Below are 9,711 nucleotides of genomic sequence, written 5' to 3' on the forward strand. Positions count from 1 at the left end.
CGTTTTGCCATTATAGAGGTTCACCCAAGGAAATGCAGCTTGAAATAAAAAATATCAAAGACTATTTTTTTACTGAGTAACCAGTTGTAGAGCAGCATTCCATTCAGGAAGCTCGACGTACAGGAACTGGGGAAAAAGATCCTATGGGAAGAGCACTGAACTTGACCTTATGCCATGCCATTAAAGAGTCCCATGACCCTGGACAACTCATACTACTTCCACCATAAAGTTCCAAAAGAGATCCTATGTTGCAAACTATTTAATGCTGCCATGTCTTGAAAAAGCTTTTCCTTTTGCAGGAAAAACCATTCTCATCTTATCCATAAGGTCCACTTAGCGTGCTGTTTCTCTTACTTCAAGCCTTTGCCTAAGCAATATCCCATTAAATCTTCTCTGGCTCTTATAGTTAGAGCTGACTGTAAAATGTCTTCAATAACAGTGACAACTTTCAATATTTCTATTATGTGTATAAAAAAAGTATGGTGGCAATAGAATTCATTCATTAATCATACACTCGTGTTTTTTTTTTTTGGTCTACATGTCTGCTGGCCCTATCAGGTATAAGTATCTTAGAAATAAAACATGTGCCTTGCTCACCTTTGATTCGATCCATATCACTCATCCTACATTTATTAATAGACATTTAGTAAATAATGATTGAATAATGATCTTCCTCAATACCATCAGACAATGTTGACCATGTTCTCCAACTCACAGAATATTGGATCATTAAATTATGAATATAAATCATGAATATTTCAGAAGATATAATCTCCCAAAAAGAATTCTTGTCAGAAACCACATACTTGCTCTTCAACAGAATAGGAATCTGGATGTTGTGAAAACCCTAGGAAAAACCTCCAACTGCTAATCCAGGAAAGGAAAACAAACAAATACTACATATTGAACCAAAATGAGAAAGGTAAAGTCATGCTATTTGTGTTTGTTTATTTTGCTTTGTTTTAAAGTAAGATACAGAATATAGAAAAATATAGGGCATGGAAAAATAGAGACACGGTTTTAAACAAAACCCACAATATTTACAAAGTATGGTAAGGACAATGATACCTTATGTTACTGCTGGTCAAGATGGTTACATAGGCCATTGGTGGCATTAATATCCATCCAATGATCATTATGCACAGAGCAGAGGCTGAGGGGAGAACATACGACCAGGATCCAAGGGACTACACGGGAATGAGGGAGAACAAGGAAAAACAAGAAACACAGAGACATCTGAATCCTGGTCTTAGCACCAGCCCTAGTTCTCCAAGGTTTGCATGAGGATTATGACACCATTAATAGCTAAGCGCTTTGTGATACTCATTTCCACAGCTTCATTCTGAATTGATTATAGATATATTTTGTGGACATAGGGGCAAAGTGGAACAAAAGCAATGACTTTCTTTGGTAGGCTTGAGAAGCTACAACGCATGGTAACTAGGGTGGCTGGGTCATTTTCTCCTGCTGCTGAGGTGAGGATAGGGAGGGCAGGAGAAATGCATAATACATGTCCATTGAATATATTGGTACTCATTTTTCTCTCCCAATGCTCTAGACAATGGAATAAGCTCCAGGAAACTCCCATCACCTAGCATAAGGCCTAACACATAATGGGTAAATAACAAGTGTCTGTTTAATAAAAATGATTCAATGAATATTCTTAATAGTGATACATTCAAAGACAATAAAGCCTAAAGGCTATTCAGTGAGAAAGGTGAAGACACAAAGGGTTGAGACAGGGTAACATTAACCCAGAGATCGGTCTCTGTGTGCTTTGTCTTCTCATTGCCCTGCCCTATTCTCCTCTAAGGTCTTTAGAAAGAAAGAAATTATTACTAACCATGAGTACAGTTAAAGAAACCAAGCATCGAAGAGTTAAATAATTATTCTCAAGCCATACAGATAAAGAGGCCTGATTTGAATGTAGGCATTTTCAGCATACCACGCCTAATGTGTTAACCTTGCCCCAAACCAATTTTCCTTCCTATAAGAATATTCATTGTCTCAGATTTTGTCCCCCTGGAGGGAAGATACATCTCATTTGCTCTGGAGTTCCCTGTACCATGCACAGTACTTGCTCAAAAATGGATGCTCACTAAATGTTTGTTAAATCAAAGAGATAGACAGTCATCACTGAAGATATTTTGATCGGCAACTTCTTCATTGTTCTCATATATTTTCAAAAAGGAAATAAAAATGTCTTTATTTGTGTGGGCAGCCCAGGCATATCTGATCACTTCCTTGTTGTTGCTTTCAGGGCAAGGGACTGAGAAGAAGACATTGTCAGATCAATTACTTCTGCTTTCCACAGTCTTCCCCTGGCTGACTGTACCATGACCTCAGTACCTGTACATATTATAGAGTAGGAGAGTCTCCAGCCAGGGGCATTTTCTTCCTTTAAAAACCCATGGTACTTGGTAACAATTGTCAAAAATACTTAAGATTCATAAAATATTTGAGGACGATGCAATGGCAAAAAATGAATCTTCCTAATTTCTCTATATTATTGATAACAATAATAAAGTCAAAAAGGTGAAAGGTACTTGTCCATAGTTATCAAAGCAATGGATAACTATTGGTGGCTTGATTGCACTGAGATAAAAAATGACTTGTCTTCCCTTTAATCCACTATTTGGATTGAGAATTTTAGCTTTAAAGAATGTCTACAGCAGCTAAACATTTGACCCAAATAAATTCAAATTAAATATAAGAGTAGTGATGCAACCCTTGAGGGAATACTTCACTAGACTTGACACCTGACCCACTAGCAATTAGCTGTTCATTGCCTAATGCCCAGGGTCAAGAATATGGATGTCTAACAAGAAGCGTTCTGGAAGAATGCATTCTCATCATGTACCAAGGTTAATGTGAGCTACTATAGAAGGCTCAGGTGGCTGTATGCTCAACAGTGGTGGTCACGCAGCCTGGGTTTTGCCACTTTCAAGATTAAATAACACATAATAACTGGTAGACTTAATATCTGAGATACAAACACATATCTTTCCGTAAATGTATATGTCCTAAAATAGAGGGCAATATTCAGCAATGTCCAAATCACTGTGCATTACTATGCTGACACCATGAAGAATCACTGGGTGATATTTAATACATATTGAGTCTTATAATAAAAATAATTTTAAAAATTAGTATATTAATAATTTCTAAGTCATATTATTTATAATGCTACAATTCTAGATTGCATTATTCTAAAATATACTTCCCCAAAATAATTTCTTATATAGTATTTTATGGCAAACATTAAATTCATTTATTTTACAGTCTATGTATGTTATTAATGTTTTCCAATGATTTTTATAAAACTTTATCTATTAACTAATATTAGAGTGAGAGAGAAAGGGAGAGAAAATGTCAATTTTTTTGTTTCACTTATTTATGCTTTTATTGGTTGACTACTCTATGTGCCCTGACCAGAGACCTAACCCACAATCTTGGCATATCAGGACAATGCTCCAATCTAACCAAATGAGCTACATGGCCAGGGCCTGATTTTATGTCTCTGAATGCTAAAGCAGAGAAATCAGGAGGAAGAGATGTTCACTCAGCCCAAGTTTTGACCAAACTTTTATTTGAGAACTGGATAAGCAAGTCTTTCTAGGGTACTGTCATTAATATGACAGTATTTTGCAGTATTCCACTAAGTACTGCAAAGAAGCATTGCCCTTCTTATGGTACTTTCTGATATTAATAGTTGGGTACAAAAAATGAGAAAGCTTTGTTATTTCCTCTCTGGGAAAGGAATGGTGATACTACCTGTGTTTGGTAGATGTGGCAATTTTTTATTAGACTAGGGAGGTGTCCATGATGTCTCAGGTGCTTGTCATGTCCACAGTCTCAAGTCTCACTGCATCCTAAGAGAAACCAAGCCCTTCAATATGGTCACAGAGGATGGCATCAGGACTAAAGTGAACCATGTGTAATAACAGCAAAGCAAAGTCACTGTCTCTCAGATGACGTGGTCTCAGTTTTTGCTAAAGAAGGATGTTCTGTATCTTTTTTTTAATTTTATTTATTTATTTATTCATTTTTAGAGAGGAGAGACAGAGGGAGAGAGAGACAGAGAGGTAGAGAGAGGAGGGAGAGACAGAGAGAAGGGGGGAGGAGCTGGAAGCATCAACTCCCATATGTGCCTTGACCAGGCAAGCCCAGGGTTTCGAACCGGCGACCTCAGCATTTCCAGGTCAACGCTTTATCCACTGCGCCACCACAGGTCAGGCTGGATGTTCTGTATCTTAGTCGCAATGTGACACAATGAAAATTTTTTATGGGAAGAATGAAAATGTGTATGCTCAAATATTTGCCTTGAATATAAAGGGATACCTCATTTGACAATGAGAAAATATACAAAGAATTTTTAGACAAAATGTGAACCAGCACAACAAAATAGTGTTACTAGAATTGACTACTACAAATGAAGAGGAAATATAGGTGGATATTTAAACTCTTCACAGCTGTCTTTAGTCTTAGGGACTTTCTCGCTAGAGCCACTATTTAGGTCATATAACACAGAAAAAGAGGAGGGATATTATGTTTTCTAAAGTGAAGTTGTTTGAGACACAGCACTTTTTAAATCAGTATCCAGTATGAATACTAAAGATTTTATCCTAAGTCACAAGTATCCACTTACTTAATATTAAAGCAATATTTTTAACCAGCCTTGAAATCTGTATTTATGATTTCTACAACTTCACAACAATAACTTATTATGTTGTTTCCTAGTACATCATTAAAGGACTCGTTTACAATAACAAATGACTTGCAATTATGGAGGTATATCCCTCTGACCAAATACTAAATCTGTTTAAAATATCTGATCCCTGTTTTACTTAATTTTAACAAAATATAATTTAATATGATACATTTTAAAAGCAAGAGACCATAGTGCTTAGAAATGTGGGCACCAGGCCCTGGCTGGTTGGCTCAGCAGTAGAGTGTCAGCCTGGCGTAGGGAAGTCCCGAGTTCAATTCCCAGCCAGTGCACACAGGAGAAGCTCCTATCTGCTTCTCCACTTTTCTCTTCTCCTTTCTCTCTCTTCCTCTCCCATAGCCAAGGCTCGATTGGAGTAAAGTTGGCCTGGGTGCTGAGGATGGCTCCAAGCCTCTGCCTCAGGCACTAGAATGGCTCTGGTTATAGCAGAGCAATGCCCCAGATGGGCAAAGTATTGCCCTCTGGTGGGCATGTGGGTGGATCCCGGTCGGACACATGCAGGAGTCAGACTGCTTCCCCACTTCTCACTTCAAAAAATACAAAAAAAAAAATACAAAAAAAAAAAAGAAAAGAAAAGAAATGTGGGCACCAAAGAGAGATGGCTTGTGTTGAAATTTTGGCTTTTTTTTATACCTCATACCTGTTCAAACTTTCACCATTCTCTTCTCAGATTCCTCATCTGTGAAATGAAATAACATTTGTTTCTCAGAATTGATATAATTATTAAAAGAAAATCGCAAGAAAGGGCATTGAGCATTATTGGCACCTACTTGATGAACTGTATTTTTATTAGTACCCCATGCTAATGATGACTGACAAATTCACAGTAATGTCTTTCCCAAATTATTAGTTTGTTATTTTGTTTAAAGTAAAGTGAGTGTATGTCATAATTAGAGAGAAATTGTGAGCCCTCAAAAGCTAACTTCTTCTATTATGAGAGAAGTACTGAGGAAATCCCTCACTTTAAATTTTTATATCTTTGATATTGACAAATAAAGTAAAAAGTCACCAGTACTTTGGCTCTTTCATGAAAGAAGCAAAATTATTTTTGGTGGGATTTCTCCAAAACTTGCTGTATTCCTCAGGATTAAAAAGTAGTCTCCATAGAAACCTCAAGTTTATTTCTATGAGTTTTTACAATAACCCTCTCCATTAAGTGTATCCAAAAAATACTTTTTTATTATAGACCTAAGAGCCTGCCTAATGCAGGTGAAAAGGTACCCAGAGAGGACAATTTTTAGCAACATCTCAGAGTATATTAATGATAATATTGAGTTAGCAACTTTGTTCAACACAGAAAATATAGATATCCTGCTATCCTCAAATTGAGGGAAAAGATCAGCGGCCGAAGGCATCTGAAACAAAGCCTTACTTATTGCTTGTGAAGTAAAGGACAACTTTGGTTGCAGAACTCAACAAAAGCAGGGAACCAGTTTTAGGTAGTATTTTGAAGATGCCTGGGTTCAGGGATTGGCCGACTTTCAGAAGTTGGATGAGTGGTTTAGAGCAAGTTGAAAGCAGGGTGAAAATTAGGGTAAAGAGAGTGAGACAGAGTCATGTGGTATAGGTCTGGCTCTACTTTCATTAAAATTTTGTTTTGTTCAGTCTGGCTTTTCAGCATTGACTTCGGTTTTTAAGACATTGCTTTACAATATTATCTTGATTACTGCGTTATTGGGTGCCTCCTGCAACTTTGTGTCCCAGGTGAATACCTACTTGCCTCACCCTCGCCCTGCCCTGTCTGAAGCGTGGGTACTAATGTAAGGTTGCCATTGGTTGAGAGGGGCTGATTTACATTCAGTTCTGTGGTTACTTGGAATTAGGGTCAGTGGACAGTTGGTTTGTTTCATTTTTTGATCTTAGAGGAGGATTGTAGTGTTTTATTCTCATCATGTTACAATTACCTTTACATCGGAATAGTTATCTACCACCATGTTTCAATATTTCTAGGTATTAGGATGTTGAAAGGGATAACAGGTGAGCGAGCATGCCTGTAATCTCTCTTCCACGCTGCTCATTATCTGTTCTAAACCTTCTCTACTTGTTCTATACCACAGGCTTACTCCCTCACCACCTCCTTTTTGAACAATTCAGAACATCCTGCGTCCTCTCACTCAGCTGTAATCCATCAATGTCTACATTGCCAAGGGCATAGCAATCTACCCATCTGTCCAAGAACTAATTATTTCACCAAGGCATTAAATCCTGTGCTGTTGAACTTTCTCTTTTTAATTTTTTTCAACTACACTTTGGTCTCAAGTACAGTTTCACAGTCTCTAATATTACAAAAAAAAAAAAAAACCAAACAAACAAACCAGCATTAATTTAAAAATTCATCAGTCTAGTTTTTAACTGTATTTTTTTTAAACTTACACACTTATTTAAGTAGTCATTTTCACAGTTTCTACCTCTCAGCTTCATATTTCCTCAGGGTTTGTTACAGTTTCCCCATCACTACCTGCATGAGTAATCTCATTTCCCTTCACTTGCAGGCATTGCTGATAACCACTAACACCCAAAGTCAATGGGAAATGTAAAATCTATAGATCTGATACCATTTATTGTTCACTTACTCTTTGAAACTCTCTCCTTCCTTGACTTCTGTGACCACCTGGATCTTTTTCTGATTTCCTAATTGTTCCTCTTTGTTCTGCTTTCTTTCTACTTCAGTGCTCATCCTTTGTTAATTTTTTAATATTCTCATTTCTACCCTTCTTCCATCTGACCAAACAATATCCTCAGGCAACCTTTACCATGCTAATGCCTTAGAATTTGTTTATGCTAATGAATCATAAGCTTACCTCACTAACCAAAACATTTATCTCCCTGGTGAATCTCACTTATATTTCTTTGCACATTTCCCCAAAAAAGTATAGGAGAAAAACAATCAGCTCATCCTTAAATTTGCCGAGTTATTGTATTGGATTATCTAGTTTAAATTATTTTAGTTAGAATGATCAAAAATTACTTTAAAATAACCTTAATTTTAACCATCATTTTCCACAGCCAAGTATTCACTAGGTACTATTGATTTAACCTCCTTAATAGCCATTGCCTTCTCTCTGTCTTTCTCTGCTCTCATCCAATCTCACTTGGCCTATTTAAGTAAGCTCTGAAGTAGGTTCCTGGCTCCAGCTTTTCTATTTTTCCAGTCAATTCTCCATAGGTTCAACAAGTGGTCTTTCTAAAATGCAAATTTAATAACTTAATTGCTTAACATATATCAACATTCCTATTTCCTATAGAACAATGTCCAAAACATAAATAAAAAGGCCTTTCAAGATCTGTCCCATTTATCCAAATAAAAATATAAAATGCATTGAGTGGTTTTAAGCATTTCTTGCTAACAACTTAGTGAAGCTATACATTACCATTTCTATCTGTTGAAACTAACCAAAAATTTGTTGTTTCTTCACTCTTTTCTCAAATCACAGAGACATGTGCTATGAACTCTGACCTGGAGGATGGATGGAAATGATTAAGAAGACTAGAGACCAGAGGGTTCTTCAGAGTAATCAAACAGAATAGACCCAATTCTTGGGTGATGAGGTAAAGTGTTAATAACTTCAACTAAAAGGCATACAGTTCAAAGAAATTTAAATGATTGCAAAGAAGCCTTTATCTTTTCTGAGTTATTCCTTAAAATACTGTCTATTTATGTGTGTGGTATGGGGACAGAATGTATGGAGGAGGAAGGGGAAGGAGAACAGTGTAATTGCTATATACAAGTTCTCATCTGAACAGAGGTGGATTAAGGCCGGGTGAGGCCCGGGGCACAGAAGAAAATATTGGGCCCCTTTAAAAAAGGAGAGAGACAGGGAAAATAAAAACACATGTTAATCATACTTTTAAATAAATAAAAAAATATTATGTACAATTAACGTTAAAATTGCATACATGAAACCAAACTTGGTTGCATTAGAAAACAGTGTAAAGTTGGAGTTTTGCAGGGCCCTTCAGAAGTTGGGGCTCAGGGCACATGCCCAGTGTGTCCAGTGTGCCCACCGTTAAATCTGCCTCTGCATCTGAACATTTGTAGAGTATGAGGCGAGATGCTTGGGAAGGGAAGATATATAGAAGAGAAGAGTACATGGCTTTGGAATCTAAGCTGGATTTGAATTTGGACTTATTCTCACTCTGATCATACCGCTTCTTTCTGAACATTCGTGTATTTTTTATCTCACAGTTTTTCCTTGCATAGAATAAAGCACCCAGAGTTGTTCTAAGGTTTAAATAAGAAGATGCTTATGAAAGAACTTTATAAGCTATGAGTTGCATTTATACTAGGCTACTGACTTATGAAACCACGGTGGGAATTTTATTAAAGGTTTATGGCGTTTTAAGAATATGTTTTCTTTCTGATGATATAGTGGAAAGCCATGACACTCTAGTACTGGGAATGTAGTTGTATCCTAAACTGACAATGTGTATATTTTACATATTTGGGGTTAGGGGTTTATTTTCTAGAATGCCCTTTAAGGCTGGTATGGACCACAATCATAATTGCAGTCTTAATAGTAGTTATTGCTACCACCAATAGTGGTAGCACTCACTACTCATGGTAAGTAGATAAGAGAGAAATTATCTTAATCTTTTCATGGCAAAACAAATATGAATTTAAAGTTAATTATGCATTTTAGTTGAAAAAAATTGATACATTGATACTGCAGGAAATTATATAAAAATTATATAATTATACAAGTTTAATATAAGATGTTACCAGAATTACCGCCTGTTCCCAATGCAATTTTTTTTCTTTGATCAAAGAATCACAGAAAGAAGTAGAATTAAGACCGAAGTTCCCAAACACCAAGTTCAGAGTTTTGTTCATAAGATCAGGCTCCTTCTTATAGTCAGTAATTTCCCCTTGTACCCTCATTCTTTGTGCCAGTTCTTGATTAATTTGGCCTCAGAAAAGCATAGCCTCTTGCTGTCTATTATAAATGACTTCAGCAGAAATGACAGAATCCAACTTAGAGAAA

Source organism: Saccopteryx bilineata, chromosome 7 (assembly GCF_036850765.1).
Source record: "Saccopteryx bilineata isolate mSacBil1 chromosome 7, mSacBil1_pri_phased_curated, whole genome shotgun sequence".
In the NCBI taxonomy this organism is placed as follows: domain Eukaryota; kingdom Metazoa; phylum Chordata; class Mammalia; order Chiroptera; family Emballonuridae; genus Saccopteryx; species Saccopteryx bilineata.